This window comes from Phyllobates terribilis, unplaced genomic scaffold (genome assembly GCF_046119375.1).
Source record: "Phyllobates terribilis strain yellow unplaced genomic scaffold, ASM4611937v1 Scaffold_110__1_contigs__length_5578470, whole genome shotgun sequence".
NCBI lineage: Eukaryota > Metazoa > Chordata > Amphibia > Anura > Dendrobatidae > Phyllobates > Phyllobates terribilis.
Window position 1 is genome coordinate 4,922,058 of NW_027362870.1, and position 17,235 is coordinate 4,939,292.

Genomic DNA, 17,235 nt, shown 5'->3' on the forward strand with positions numbered 1-17,235 from the left:
TAATCTCGTGGCGGTGACCCGGTCCGTGCCCAGGGAGTCAAACTAGACGGCAGTCTATTAGTAGTAAATAGTTGATGACTACGCCACCCGTTGAGTGCAGCCAGGAAGCTGCTGCTGCAGGGCAGACCGCTGAGGCCGGTGGTAGGATTGTGCAGCGTGATAGTATAACCCCCAACGGGAGGGGTATGGTCTCAGGGCAGCCGACGTGGATGATGGGGGTAGCAGGAACCACTCAGAGACGGTACGGTGTAGTTCAGGGTCTTTACTGGTAACAACGATAGACCCTCCCGGAGTACTTGCTAGCAAACGGGGCCTGGTCAGTCCTTGAGCAGATGGGATCTCCCCTGGCCAGGCGTAGTTGTAGGCCTCCCAAACTGACTGTACTCTTCTGGCTACCTTGCTAGAAGCTGATGTAAGTAGCCCACGTCCCTGAGTGTACCGTGTGGTGCTCACCCGTATGGCCGGTGACTCGGGGCCTTCTAATGGCTTCCGCTCCACGATGGCGGTGCTGGTACCACGCGTGTGACCGTGCCTTCAGGCTTCTGGGCCAGAGGACCTGAAATCCCCTGCCCGACGGATTCTGCTGCTGGGTAGGATGTAGTCCCCACAGCCTCGGACTCCGGGTCCGGTAAAGAATCTTCTTAGTCAGGGCGAGCTCTGTAGCTGCCAGCCCCTGACTCCTTGTAACTCTGCTGTTTCCTATGCTGCTTCTCTTCTCCACCCTCCTTGTCTGACTCACCCTGCTTCAGCCCCGGGTTTATACAGGGGAAGTTCTTCCCCTCCCAAGACTGGGCAGGAGGTGTGGCATGCACAGGATCCCTGACCAAAGGACCTCCCACCTGCTCTCAGACATAATATCTCTATCACTGTGGCAACCAGACCCCTGGGGTGTCACAATAACACACAGTTATCAATAACTGATCTCTTCTAGGGAATATTCCCACTCCACCCCCCGACTTCTACACTACACCAGTTGAAGAAAAAAAGCGATATAGTGCCGCCCTGCACAGTAACAGGAGCCCGCTTTTGTCCTATCCCATGGAAAACAATTTCCTAAAAAGTAAATTATATTACAGAAGTAATAATGTCTCTAATTGGACTCTAAAATAATAATGTTCCTCACTGGCCACCATAAACTAATACAGTATGTTCCTCAATCTGGCACCAAACAGTAATTAAGTCCCTTGTTCAGCCTGGCACCCCCATATATCCATCCTGGCCCCCCCTTCCCTGCATATATCCATCCTGACACCCCCCATATATCCCTTCTGGCCCCCATATGTCCAGTGTGACCCCTCCATATATTTATCCTAGCCCACGTGTATCGAGCCTGCCCCCTCCCATATACCCATCCTAGTCCCCCATGTCGCCCTCCTGTTCCCCCCATATATCCATCCTGGCCTCCATGTGTCCAGCCTGCCCCCCCACATATCCATCCTGGCCTCCATGTTTCCAGCCTGCCCCCCCATATATCTGTCCTGGCCTCCATGTGTCCAGCCTGCCCCCTCCCATATATCTGTCCTAAAGCCCCATGTGTCAAGCCTGCCCCCCCATATATCCATCCTGGCCTCCATGTGTCCAGCATGCCCTCCCTACATATCCATCCTGGCCTCCATGTGTCCAGCCTGCCCCCCCAATATATCCATCCTGGCCTCCATGTTTCCAGCCTGCCCCCCATATATCCATCCTGGCCTCCATGTGTCCAGCCTGCCCCCTCATATATCCATCCTGCCCTTCCCCCCTGCATATATCCATCCTGACACCCCCCCATATATCCATACTGGCCCCCATATGTCCAGCGTGGCCCCTCCATATATTTATCCTAGCCCACGTGTATCGAGCCTGCCCCCCCACATACCTATCCTAGCCCCCCATGTGTCCAGCCTGCCCCCCACATATCCATCCTGGCCATCATGTGTCCAGCCTGCCCCGCCCCCATATATCCATCCCCCTCACATATCCATCCTGGCCTCCATGTGTCCAGCCTGCCCCACCATATAGCCATCCTGCCCACCCTTTCCCATGTGTCCAGCCAGGCTCCCCCTTATGTGTCCAGCCAGGCTCCCCCCCTTGTGTGTCCAGCCAGGGTTCCCCCTTGTATGTCCAGCCAGGCTCTCACCCTTGTGTGTCCAGCCAGTGTTCCCCCTTGTGTGTCCAGCCAGGGTTCCCCCTTGTGTGTCCAGCCAGGGTTCCCTCTTGTGTGTCCAGTCAGGGCTTCCCCTTGTGTGTCCAGCCAGGGCTCCCCCTTGTGGGTCCAGCCAGGGTTCCCCCTTGTGTGTCGATCCAGCTCCCCCCTTGTGGGGGCCCATCCCATTCTGCATCCACTCATATACACACAGACACACACACAGACACCTCTTACCTTCCTGCTCTCCTGTGCGGTGTCCTCCTTCTCCGGCGGCTGAGTTGCGCGCCTCCTTCACTGCAGGCGCATGACGATGACGTCATACGCCGGCCGGGGAAGGGAGACGCGCAGCTTCAGCTGCTTCACTGGGACGTGTGTCGCGGCGGTTCAGGTAATGAACGCCGCGTTAGCGCGTCCCTGCATACACTGTGCCTGCGCTTTTAAAGGGCCCGTGCCCCTTAAAACCGCAGGTTTTTTTATTTTTTCATTCTCTTCTCCCCCTCTCCTCTGCAGAAGGGTACCCCGCCAGCCCAGTCCCTCCCTGTTGATGACTTATCCTAAAATCGGTCATTAATATATAAGTCCTGGACAGTCCCGTTAAGCTTGTTTTACCTAGTTATAAAAGCCCTTTAAGTCCTCATTATAAGGTAAGGTATGAATGGATCTAATTAAATTCTCCAAAGAGAACTATTTATACATTTTAGTCACTGTGAGCTTTCTACAAGATATTGCGGGCAGTATATAGCGAATATACGGACACAGAGCCATTCGCCGGCTCAGATTGTCAATAAGCACCTTGTAAATATGAGACGTTGACATCATAGGTTACTTGGCTTAATATGAAATTGTCCCTCATGTGTACCGCATTGTGGGCAGGGACTATAATGTACATCACTGCAGAATATGTTGGCAATAAAAAGTCAACAGAAATGAATATCATGCAGATCCTCACCAGGACTCCAGCAGTGTCACCATCCTGCCACCATACAGCTATAGAAGGACAATAAACCTGCAGGGTTCTCCCCTCAGTTATTTTTCCTTTAATTTTATTATCTGTTTCTTACTCACAGTGAAAGAACAGTCATCAGATATTTTATTGTTCACTTTTTATTTTACAGTCTCAGCTCTGAAGAATAGAACGTCTTATGAATAAATGACAGCTCACTTATTACAGTGGTGGCCAAAAGTATTGGCACCCCTGCAATTCTGACAGATAATACTCAGTTTCTTCCTGAAAATGATTGCAATCACAAATTCTTTGGTATTATTATCTTCATTTAATTTGCTTGCAAGGAAAAAATACAAAAGAGAATGAAGCAAAAATCAAAACCTTGATCATTTCACACAAAACTCCAAAAATGGGCCAGACAAAAGTATTGGCACCCTCAGCCTAATACTTGGTTGCACAACCTTTAGCCAAAATAACTGTGAACAACCGCTTCCGGTAACCATCAATGAGTTTCTTACAATGCTCTGCTGGAATCGTAGACCATTCTTCTTTGGCAAACTGCTCCAGGTCCCTGATATTTGAAGGGTGCCTTCTCCAAACTGCCATTTTGTGATCTCTCCACAGGTGTTCTATGGGATTCAGGTCTGGACTCATTGCTGGCCACCTTAGAAGTCTCCAGTGCTTTCTCTAAAACCATTTTATAGTGCTTTTGGAAGTGTGTTTTGGGTCATTGTCCTGCTGGAAGACCCATGACCTCTAAGGGTGACCCAGCTTTCTCACACTGGGCCCTACATTATGCTGCAAAATTTGTTGGTAGTCTTCAGACTTCATAATGCCATGCACACGGTCAAGCAGTCCAGTGCCAGAGGCAGCAAAGCAACCCCAAAACATCAGGGAACCTCCGCCATGTTTGACTGTAGGGACCATGTTCTTTTCTTTGAATGCCTCTTTTTTTCTCCTGTACACTCTATGTTGATGGTTTTTCCCAAAAAGCTCGACTTTTGTCTCATCTGACCAGAGAACATTCTTCCAAAACATAGTAACATAGTTTGTAAACATAGTTAGTAAAAGCCGAATAAAGACTTGCGTCCATCAAGTTCGACCTGTTAGTTCTGTAATTGCTAAAGTTGATCCAGAGGAGGGCAAAAACCCCAAATGATTTGGCCAATCTTCACCTGAGGAAAAATTCCCTCCTGACTCTGAAACCAGCAGTCAGAATAAATCCCTGTATCAACTTACTATTTTATTTTATTTTTAAGTATATGCTGAAATCTGCCTGGTATCTAGAAATGCATCCAGTCCCCGCTTGAACTGGTTTAGTGAATCTGACATTACCGTCTCTTCACTCAGTGAATTCCATATTCTCACTGCTCTTACCGTAAAGAACCCCTTCCTATGCTGGTGCTGAAACCTTTTCTCTTCCAGTCTTAGTGAATGCCCTCTTGTTACCGTAATATCCCTCCCTTTGAACAAATCCCTGGCAAGGTCTCTATACTGTCCCCTAACATATTTGTACACATTTATTATGTCCCCCCTCAACCTTCTCTTTTCCAGGCTGAATAGTCCTAGTTTTGCCAACCTCTCTGGGTATTGCAGTCCCTCCATTCCCTTTATTAATTTTGTTGCCCTCCTTTGTACCTTTTCAAGCTCATTTATATCCTTTCTATATATTGGGGCCCATAACTGAGCACAGTATTCCAAGTGTGGTCTGACCAGTGCTTTGTACAGTGGAAGAACAATGTTCTCATCCTTTGCAGCTATACCTCTTCTGATACATCCCATTACCCTGTTTGCCCTTACAGCAGCGGCCTGACTTTGGGCACTCCAATTTAGTTTGCCATCAATCAAGATGCCCAAGTCCTTCTCCATCTCTGAATTCCCCAATGATTTCCCATTCAGTGAGTACTGGTGACTTCCATGTTTCCTTCCCATATGTATGACCTTACATTTCTCCTCGTTAAACCTCATTTGCCATTTAATGCTCCACCTACCCAGCTTATCCAAATCCCTCTGTAGGTCTGCACTGTCCTCTTTTGTATTAATTGTTTTACATAACTTTGTGTCATCTGCAAATATTGATATTTTACTATTTATCCCGTTGACTATGTCGTTAATAAAGATATTAAATAACATTGGGCCTAGTACAGACCCCTGTGGTACCCCACTAGTGACGCTTACCCAATCTGAGTATATTCCATTTATAACCACCCTCTGCCTTCTATCCCTTAGCCAGTTAGCTACCCACTTGCAGACATTTTCCCCCAGCCCCATCATTCTCATTTTGTATACCAACCTATTATGTGGCACGCTATCAAAAGCTTTTGAGAAGTCGAGATACACGACATCCACTGGTTCCCCCTGATCTACTCGAGAGCTCACCTCCTCGTAGAAGTCAATCAGGTTTGTTTGGCAGGAGCGATTCCTCATGAATCCATGTTGGTTCGGGATTAAAAGATTATTAGCATCAAGATGCTCCATAATTGCCTCTTTAATGAAGCTTTCAAAAATTTTGCCCACAACGGACGTCAGACTCACCGGCCGATAGTTTCCGGCGTCACTTTTCGCTCCCTTTTTGAATATTGACACTACATTCGCCTGTCGCCAATCAAGTGGCACAGACCCAGTCTCAACAGAGTCCTTAAATATAAGATATAACGGTCTGTCTATCACATTACTTAGTTCCCTTAGTACCCGTGGGTGTATGCCATCAGGTCCTGGTGATTTGTTTATTTTAATGTTACTGAGGCGTTTCTGTACCCCAGCTTGGGTTAGATTTGTCATACTTAGTGGAGGATTAAGTTTGTCACTTCTCATTTCTCCTGTTAGTTCGATTTCCTTTGTGAAAGTTGTCGAAAAAAAATTATTTAATAGATTAGCTTTATCCTCATCTTTCTCTATGATTTTGCCTTCCTCACTTTTTATCGGTCCAATATTATCCGATTTAATCCTTTTACTATTTATATACGTAAAGAACAGTTTGGGATTTGATCTACTTTCCCTAGCAATACGTCTCTCTGTTTCCTCCTTCGCTATTTTTATTTGTTTTTTGCAGGTTCTCGTTTTTTCCTTGTAACACATTAGTGCCTCCTTACTGTTTTCCTGTTTTAATCTCTTGAATGCCTCTTTTTTGCTATTTAACGCCCCTTTTACGTTCTTGTTCAACCATATTGGTTTCCTCTTATTTCTGGCCCTTTTATTCCCATACGGTATATACCTCTCTCACTGAGTATTCAGAATTCTTTTGAAGGTTTCCCATTTACTATTCGTATTCCTTTGATTAAGAACTTTGTCCCAGTCAATAAGTTGAAGGCTTTCTTTCAGCTGATCAAACTTCGCCCTCCTAAAGTTTAATGTTTTTGTTGTTCCCTTATTGATAACCCTACTGAAGGGCATTTTGAAGTCGATAATATTATGGTCGCTATTACCTAGGTGCCCCCCTATCTGTACCTCAGTTATTCTATCAGGCCTATTAGTCAATATTAAGTCTAACACGGCCTTCCCTCTCGTTGGTTCCTGCACTAGTTGGGAGAGATAATTATCCTTAATATTTGTCAAGAACCTTTTTCCTTTCTGAGATCTACAGGTTTCTGTTTCCCAGTCAATATCCGGGTAGTTGAAATCCCCCATTACAATCACTTCATTATGTTTTGCTACTTTGTCTATTTGTCCTAATAGCAGTTTCTCATTCTCCTCTGTTATATTGGGTGGCTTATAGCAGACCCCCAGTAATATTTTATTATTATTTTTAGTTCCCTCTATCTCTACCCACATGGACTCGACCCCCTCTTCTCCCTCTCCTATATCTTCCCTTAGTCTGGGTTTTAGACATGACTTTACATATAAGCAGACTCCTCCGCCTTTCCCCTGTTTCCGGTCCCTTCTAAATAAACTATAATCTAATAAATTTACCGCCCACTCGTAGCTATCGTCTAGCCAAGTCTCTGTTATACCTACGATGTCATACCTCTCCTCCCATATAAGCGCCCGCAGCTCATCCGCCTTATTGGTCAGGCTTCTTGCGTTGGTCAGCATGCAAGATAAAACTTTGTGGTTATTTAGCATCCTATTCTTCTCTAACGATCTAACTGTACTATCCCCACCCCCCTCTCCACCCTCATTATATTCACTTCTCCCCTTCCCCCTTGCTTGCCTCACATCCCACCTATTTCCTTGGTTTCCCCCCCCCCCGTCTCTAGTTTAAAAACTCCTCCAACCTATTAGCCATCTTCTTCCCCAGCACCGCTGCACCCTCCCCATTGAGGTGCAGCCCGTCCCTACGGTAGAGCCTGTAGCCGACCGCGAAGTCGGCCCAGTTCTCCATGAACCCAAACCCTTCTGCCTTGCACCAACTCTTTAGCCACTTATTCACCTCCCTAACCTCCTGTTGGCGCTCCTGTGTGGCTCACGGGATTGGTAGTATTTCTGAGAAAACTACCTTGGAGGTCCTTGCCCTAAGCTTCCTACCTAGGTCCCTGAAATAATTTTTAAGGACCCTCCATCTACCACTCACTTTGTCATTGGTGCCGATGTGGACCATGACCGCTGGGTCTTCGCCAGCCCCACCCAGTAACCTGTCAACCCGATCCGCGATGTGCCGGACTCGAGCGCCAGGGAGGCAGCACACCGTTCGGCGATCCCGGTCTTTGTGACAGATTGCCCTGTCTGTCCCCCTAATAATAGAGTCACCCACTACCAGAACCTGTCTTGCCTGCCCTACACTTCCCCCCTCCCCCTCATTACTGGAGCATACACTCCCCCGGCGGTCAGAGGATCTGTCGTGCTCCAATAATGCCGGTTCTGAACCAGCCTTCCTATACTTCTTCCCTCTATCCCTCCTTACTGTTATCCAGCTCCCTGCCTGTTCAGCCTGCACTTCCCCTCTATGCTCCACCCCCAGTATTGACCCATTGAGTGTCTGCTCGGTGAGCAGCAAACTCCGTTCTATGTTGTCGATGCTCCTCAGTACCGCTATCTGAGCACTTAGATCCAGAATTTGGGCTTCCAAGTGCACGATATGCTCACATCTCTCGCAGCAGTATGGATCCTCGAGCGGGTGCTCACGGAATGCATACATTGCGCAAGATGTACACTGCACGGCTCCATCCAACATGGACGTCATTCTAAATATGGGGATACAGTCAGTATATATATACAAGTACAAAACACAATTATTTATATATAGGTGTATGGACGGGGATCAATTAGGGATGTGCAAGTGTATCAATTAGATATCGGCGGGGGATCAGTTAAGTATGGACGGGGGATCAATTAAGTATCAAGTATGGACGGGGAAATCAGCTAAGTAGGTCAGGTGGATTAATTAAGTAAAAAGTAAAGTAAAGAAAGAATGAAATACAGTCAGCAATTCAGTCCTAAGTCCTCCCTTCCAAACTCCCTGAATCCAAAGTCACTGAAAAACAAGTCACACACTTACTTTCGTTCGCACTTACGCTCCGGACACACGCAGCTCGTTCACACTCGCAAACTAAGAGATTTAAAGTGTTTTTTTTGTTTGTTTTTTTTTTCCTTTTCCAGCAATGTACCCTTCACCTCAATGCACTTCCAAAGGACTTGATGCCCAACCAGCTGCCCCTTATAAACCCTTAATTATGACCCCTTCCCCTTAATTAACCCCTTGTGAGTAAATCTACACCTCAGGATTTTAGTGCAATGTAGTTAACCCTTAAATACACAGGTAGTAAACTAAGAAACTAAAACTGTAGTGAGAAAATAGATTTTTAATAGCCCAATAAATCTAAACAGGTAGAAAAGCACTCAGCAGATCACAATGCAGCACTCACCGCAATTCACACAGGTATTTTCTGCAGGATTCCCAATACCTCTTCACTGAAAAACAAGTCACACACTTACTTTCGTTCGCACTTACGCTCCGGACACACGCAGCTCGTTCACACTCGCAAACTAAGAGATTTAAAGTGTTTTTTTTTTTTTTTTTTCCTTTTCCAGCAATGTACCCTTCACCTCAATGCACTTCCAAAGGACTTTATGCCCAACCAGCTGCCCCTTATAAACCCTTAATTATGACCCCTTCCCCTTAATTAACCCCTTGTGAGTAAATCTACACCTCAGGATTTTAGTGCAATGTAGTTAACCCTTAAATACACAGGTAGTAAACTAAGAAACTAAAACTGTAGTGAGAAAATAGATTTTAAAAAGCCCAATAAATCTAAACAGGTAGAAAAGCACTCAGCAGATCACAATGCAGCACTCACCGCAATTCACACAGGTATTTTCTGCAGGATTCCCAATACCTCTTCACGCAATTCACACAGGTATTTTCTGCAGGATTCCCAATACCTCTTCACGCAATTCACACAGGTATTTTCTGCAGGATTCCCAATACCTCTTCACCTTCACCTCAATGCACTTCCAGTTTTAGGCTTTATCAGGTAAGTTTTGGCAAACTCCAGCCTGGCTTTTTTATGTCTCGGGGTAAGAAGTGGGGTCTTCCTGGGTATCCTACCATACAGTCCCTTTTCATTCAGACGCCGACGGATAGTACGGGTTGACACTGTTGTAGCCTCGGACTGCAGGGCAGCTTGAACTTGTTTGGATGTTAGTCGAGGTTCTTTATCCACCATCCGCACAATCTTGCGTTGAAATCTCTCGTCAATTTTTCTTTTCCGTCCACATGTAGGGAGGTTAGCCACAGTGCCATGGGCTTTAAACTTCTTGATGACACTGCGCACGGAAGACACAGGAACATTCAGGTCTTTGGAGACGGACTTGTAGCCTTCAGATTGCTCATGCTTCCTCACAATTTGGTTTCACAAGTCCGCAAACAGTTCTTTGGTCTTCTTTCTTTTCTCCATGCTCAATGTGGTACACACAAGGACACAGGACAGAAGTTGAGTCAACTTTAATCCATGTTAACTGGCTGCAAGTGTGATTTAGTTATTGCCAACACCTGTTAGGTGCCACAGGTGCTCTTTCAGCTGCTCATAAAACCCGGCCCTGTAATCCGGACCCATTAAATTCCTCTCAGCACTATGTGCGCTGGAGCCTGCTTCTCCGGATCCTACATCACCGAAGCATGGCACTTCGAGGACACATACCTCCCGTCCACGATCTGTCCGGCAGCAACCTTACATACACCGGCCCTCTGTCCAAAGCCGTAGGGCTTGGCACCTTCTGTCACCATACAATAAACCCTTGACAAGGCAGCGGCATTCCCATGTTGTTTCCCAGGCCTATGCTCTACCCGGAAACTAAAATTTTGTAGAGCCAGGAACCACCTAGTCACTCTGGCATTGTTTCCCTTCTTTTCTCGCATCCACCTCAATGGGGCATCGTCTGACACTAACCTGAACCTTCTACCTAATAGGTAATACCTCAGAGTGTTTAACGCCCACTTAATGGCCAAACATTCTTTTTCTACAATGGAGTAGTCCTTCTCACAAGCGGAGAGCTTCAGACTGAGGTATTTTACAGGGTGTTCTTCTCCGTTAATCTCCTGGGACAAGACTGCTCCCAGCCCGACATCCGATGCATCCATCTGGACCACAAACTCCTTGGAGAAGCTGGGTGCCACCAAGACTGGTTGTTTACAGAGGACCAGTTTCAATTCCTGGCAGGTCACTTCTGCTTCCGGGGACCACTTGGCCATAGCTGACTTCATCCCTTTCGGAAGATCCCTCAGTGGGGCTGCTATCAGGGCAAAGTTAGGGACAAATCTTCGATAGTAGCCCACAATGCCTAGAAACGCCATGACCTGCTTCTTCGAGAGGGGCTGTGGCCAGTTCAAGATCGCCTCGACCTTATTTATTTGTGGTTTTATTTCCCCTCTACCAACCACGTACCCTAGGTACTTGGCTTCCTCCATCCCCATGGCACATTTCTTCGGGTTGATAGTAAAGCCCGCCTTCCTTAGGGCATCAAGTATGGCTTGAACTTTGTCCAGATGACTTTCCCAGTCCTGGCTAAATATGACGATGGCATCTAGGTAGGCTGCTGCATACTGTTTGTGGGGTGCTAAGATCCGGTCCATGGCTCTCTGGAAGGTGGCCGGAGCTCCCTTCAACCCAAACGGCATCCTGACGTATTGGCGTCGAGAAGGCTGTCTTCTCCTTAGCCTCTTTAGACAGGGGAATTTGCCAATATCCTTTGGTGAGGTCCAGAGTGGTGATGTACCGAGCGGGTCCTAGCCTTTCGATAAGCTCATCTACCCTAGGCATTGGGTAGGCGTCGAACTTTGAGACCTCGTTCAGCTTCCTATAGTCGTTGCAAAACCGCCATTCCCCATCTGGTTTCGGCACTAAGACTATAGGACTGGACCATCCACTTTTGGACTCTTCAATGACTCCCAGGTTTAGCATCCGCCTTACTTCTTTAGAGATCACCTCTCTGCGGGCTTCGGGGATCCGGTATGGTTTTAGATTGACGCGAACATGAGGCTCTGTGAGAACCTCATGCTCTATGACCTGAGTGAGTCCTGGCAACTCCGAAAACATGTCTTTATTTCGCTGTAACAACTCTTTGCACTGTTGCTTTTGGGCATGTGACAGTGACTCTGCCACCTTGACCTCTTTCACATCGGCCTCAGCCTCAGCCATTAAACAGGGAGCTTCCGCAGGCTCTCTATCTTGCCATGGCTTAATCAAGTTAACATGGTAAATTTGGTAGGGCTTCCTCTTCCCTGGTTGGTGGATCTTAAAGTTGACTTCCCCCACTTTCTCTACCACCTCATAGGGGCCCTGCCACTTGGCCATGAACTTGTCTCCACTGTGGGACTAGCACAAGCACTCGATCTCCTGGGTTGAACGATCTCACCCTGGCCGACCTATTATACACCCTGGACTGTGCCTCTTGTGCCTTAAGGAGGTGCTCCCTCACAATGGGCATCACATGGGCAATCCTCTCTTGCATCTGGGCAACGTGCTCCACCACTCTCCTATAGGGAGTGGTCTCAGCTTCCCAGGACTCTTTCTCCACCTCCAGGAGTCCTGAGGGTGTTGTCCATAGAGTGGTTCAAACGGGGAGAAACCTGTGGAAGCTTTGGGAACTTCCCTCATGGCGAACAACATATAGTCCCAGTCTCGGCCATCCTTTTCCACTGCTTTCCTCAACATTGCTTTCAAGGTTTTGTTAAACCTCTCTACCAGTCCGTCCGTCTGGGGAGAGTACACGGAGGTTCTCAGTTGTGCAATCTGCAGTGTCTTGCACAATTCCCTCATGACCTTCGACATAAATGGAGTTCCTTGGTCTGTTAGGGTCTCGTTAGGCAACCCAGTTCTTGAAAACATGTGGTCTAACTCCCGGGCTATACACCTGGTGGAGGAGTTTCGTAGTGGTACGGCCTCCAGATACCATGTAGCATAACCTAATACCACCAGGATATACTGATGCACTTGGGCGGACTTGACCAGAGGCCCCACTAGATCCATTGCTATGCGTTCGAATGGAACCTCGATGACTGGTAGTGGCACTAGGGGACTGCGGAAGTGGGCCACTGGGGAGGTTATCTGGCATGTGGGGCAGGAACGACAATAACTCTATATTTCTCTATAGCAACCTGGCCAGTAGAATCTTTGGAGGATCCGTTCTTGAATCTTGTCTGCACCCAGGTGACCACCCAACACATGAGAATGAGCCATGTCTAACACCCTGCGTCTATAGGGCCCTGGCACCAGCAACTGTTCTATTACCTCACCCCTTGGCTTGGTTATTCTGTACAGCAAATCCCCATTCACAGCAAAATGAGGGAACCGAGTGTCAGCCCCCGGTTCCTGAGGCACCCCATTTAACACAGTAACATTTTCAAAGGCCCCTTTCAGAGTTAAATCCCTGAGTTGGGCAGTTCCAACGTTTCCCTCGGACACCTAAAGCTCAGGGATATTGGACTCAGGGGATGCTACTTCAGCCTCATTGCCCACCAGCACACACATGGGAAACTCATCTACTATGTTCTGCGGGTAAGTTTCCTTAGGGGCGATCTGGCTGTCGTCCAAGCAACCAGGTGTCCCCGCTTTCCCCCACATTTCCCAGAATAATGCAAAGTAACGTCCAATTATTATGGGATGCAATAGGTCCTTAACGACCGCCACTTCATGAGATGTGGTGCCACAGTCTGTGTTTACATCCACCTGGGCCACAGGATAGTTCTTAGCGTCCCCATTGATACACCGGACACCCACCACCTTCCCAGAAACCAGCCGATGAGGGAGTGTGGCCCTTATCAGGGTCACCAAACTTCCTGAGACCAATAGTCCAGAGACTTGTGCCCCGTTAACTGACACTGAGCATGCCTGAGGGCCCTCGCCATGTTGACGAACCGCGCTGCAGGCGGGGTAGGCAAAATAAGAGCAACGCCGGCCCATGTTACAGTCCATTGGTTCAGAGGTTATGGGACACCGGGAGGCAATATGGCCAGGGGTATGACATCTCCAACACACTATATTATGGGGTGGGACCTTGGGCAGCAACTCAGACCCCTCCTGAACTCTAGGATGCCCCCCAGGTGTGGCGCTAGCTCCCTTCTTTTGGGTGTCCGCCACCTTTTGGGAACCCCAGTATTGAGAGGCTACGACCCCTTGACTCTCAACCGCCTGGTATCTTTCCACCAACCCCACCAAGTCATCAGCATTATAGGGATCTCCCTGGCCAACCCAGGATTTTACCGACTTCGGGAGAGAGTGTATAAACCTGTCTATAACGACCTCTATCTCATATCATAGGACTATCTATCATCTATCTATTATCTATATGACGCGCCCCCTGGGCCATGGGGCACCCGGGACCGGACTTCAGGGCAATGCTGGGAGTAGTTGTGGCGACCTGGTCCCGTGGCTCAGGGTGGCCAGACCAATATTGTGGCAGTCTCTGTATCAGTATAATGCAATGTCCGACTACGCCACCCGTGGATTGCGGTCAATAAGAACCGCCGCTGCTGAGCAGACCTCTGAGGCTGATGTTGTGAGGGCAGCTGAGTGTAGTATAACTCCCCATGGGAGGAGTATAGCCTCAGGCTAGTGAGTGTGGATGATAGGAGTGATGGTACACGAGCGCAGCAGGAACGACTCAGAGGCTTTGCAGTGCAGTTCAGGGTCTTTACTGATGGTGATAAGGCAGACCCTCCCGGGAGTACTGGCTAGCATAAGAGGCCTGGTCAGTCTGTGAGCAAACTGGAGTTCCCCTGGCCAGGTGGAGTTGTAGGCCTCCCCGACTATCTGCACTCTTCCTGGCTACCTTGCTGTAAGCGAGTGGAAGTAGCCCACGTCCCTGAGTGTTCCGTGTGGTGCTCACCTGTATGGCTGGTGACTTGGGGCCTTCTGATAGCCCCCGCTCCTCGATTGCAGTGCTGGTCCCTTGCTCGTGACTGAGCCTCCGGGCTTCTATGGCCAGAGGACTTGAAATCCCCTGCCGGCGGGTTTCTGCTGCTGGGTATATATAAGTCCCTGCAACCTCGGACTCCTGTGTCCGGTTCTCAGAGTCTTCTGCCAGGACGAACTCCGCTTAGCTCAAGTCCCTGGTCTTCAGCTCCTGCTCCTACAGAGCTCCTCGCTGTTACTTTCCCTGTGTCTGGAACTAACTCCAGGCTCTGACTTCACTAACCCCGCCCCAGATCCAGTTTATATAGGGCAGGTTCCTCCCCTATCTGGTCTGGGACAGGAGGTGTTGCATGTTTAAGGGCTCCGAACCAGGAAACCTCCCACTTGCTCTCAGACATAATATTTCTATTACAGTGGTAACCAGACCCCTGGGGTGCCACATATCCATCTATCTATCTCATATCTATCTATCTATCAATCTCATATCTATCTATCTTCTCCACTTTTTATCTGGTCTCAGGTATGACTTTCATATTACCCACGACTGTTACTTGCCACAGGTGAGTTTTAACGAGCATCACATGCTTGAAGCAAAGTTGTTTTTCCACAATTTTGGAAAAGTGCCAACAATTTTGTCCGGCCCACTTTTGGAGTTTTGTGTGAAATTATGTCCAATTTGCCTTTTTTTCCCATTTTTTTGTGCTGTTTCAATACACACAAAGGAAATAAATATTATAACAAATGTATAACAAAACATGTGTAATTGTAATAATTTTCTGGGAGAAATACTTCACTTTCTGGAACAATCTCAAGGTTGCTAAACACTTCCGGCCATGACTGTGTGTATATATGGGCCCTCAATAAACCATCCCTCTCAACGAAAAGGCCACAGCAAGGGTCAGGAATCGGTGGCCTTCCCTCTCCGAATCTTAGGGAGAGACGGTTGTGCTTCCAGCATCCACCTAGGCTGCCACCCCAGTGGAACTAATAGCAGGGTAGCCAACTGTCCAGAAATTCTTGGACAGTCCATAAAAATAGGGCACTTTTTTCCCTGTCCGTAAAAAAAAATGTGATGCGTCCATAATCTTTCTGAAGCTGGAGAGACTTGTTCAGATGGAGGGAGATGTAGGGGCATCATATTGTTTATAGGGAGATGTAGGGGCATCATATTGTGTATAGGTATCATATTGTGTATCTGCATGTGTGGGGACATCATACGGTGTATATGGAGCTGTGAGCACATCATACTGTATTTAGGGAACAATGAGGGAATCATACTGTATACAAGGAGCTGTGGAAACATAATGCTGTGTAAAGGGTCTGTGGGGTCATCATCTAATATACAGTACAGACCAAAAGTTTGGACACACCTTCTCATTTAAAGATTTTTCTGTATTTTCATGACTATGAAAATTGTACATTCACACTGAAGGCATCAAAACTATGAATTAACACATGTGAAATTATATACTTAACAAAAAAAGTGTGAAACAACTGAAAATATGTCTTATATTCTAGGTTCTTCAAAGTAGCCACCTTTTGCTTTGATGACTGCTTTGCACACTCTTGGCATTCTCTTGATGAGCTTCAAGAGGTAGTCACCGGAAATGGTTTTCACTTCACAGGTGTGCCCTGTCAGGTTTAATAAGTGGGAGTTCTTGCCTTATAAATGGGGTTCGGATCATCAGCTGTGTTGTGCAGAAGTCTGGTGGATACACAGCTGATAGTCCTACTAAATAGACTGTTAGAATTTGTATTATGGCAAGAAAAAAGCAGCTAATTAAAGAAAAATGAGTGGCCATCATTACTTTAAGAAATGAAGGTCAGTCAATGCAAAAAATTGGTAAAACTTTGAAAGTGTCCCCAAGTGCAGATGCAAAAACCATCAAGCGCTGCAAGAAACTGGCTCACATGAGGACTGCCCCAGGAAAGGAAGACCAAGAGTCACCTCTGCTTCTGAGGATAAGTTTATCCGAGTCACCAGCCTCAGAAATCGCAGGTTAACAGCAGCTCAGATTAGAGACCAGGTCAATGCCACACAGAGTTCTAGCAGCAGACACATCTCTTCAACAACTGTTAAGAGGAGACTTTGTGCAGCAGGCCTTCATGGTAAAATAGCTGCTAGGAAACCACTGCTAAGGACAGGCAACAAGCAGAAGAGACTTATTTGGGCTAAAGAACACAAGGAATGGACATTAGACCAGTGGAAATCTGTGCTTTGGTCTGATGAGTCTAAATTTGAGATCTTTGGTTCCAACCACCGTGTCTTTGTGCGATGCAGAAAAGGTGAACGGATGGACTCTACATGTCTGGTTCCCACCGAGAAGCATGGAGGAGGAGGTGTGATGGTGTGGGGGTGCTTTGCTGGTGACACTGTTGGGGATTTATTCAAAATTGAAGGCATACTGAACCAGCATGGCTACAACAGCATCTTGCAGCGGCATGCTATTCCATCTGGTTTGCGTTTAGTTGGACCATCATTTATTTTTCAACAGGACAATGACCCCAAACACACCTCCAGGCTGTGTAAGGGCTATTTGACCAAGAAGGAGAATGATGGGGTGCTACGCCAGATGACCTGGCCTCCACAGTCACCAGACCTGAACCCAATCGAGATGATTTGGGGTGAGCTGGACCGCAGAGTGAAGGCAAAAGGGCCAACAAGTGCTAAGCATCTCTGGGAACTCCTTCAAGATTGTTGGAAGACCATTTCCATTGACTACCTCTTGAAGCTCATCAAGAGAATGCCAAGAGTGTGCAAAGCAGTCATCAAAGCAAAAGGTGGCTACTTTGAAGAACCTAGAATATAAGACATATTTTCAGTTGTTTCACACTTTTTTGTTAAGTATATAATTCCACATGTGTTAATTCAT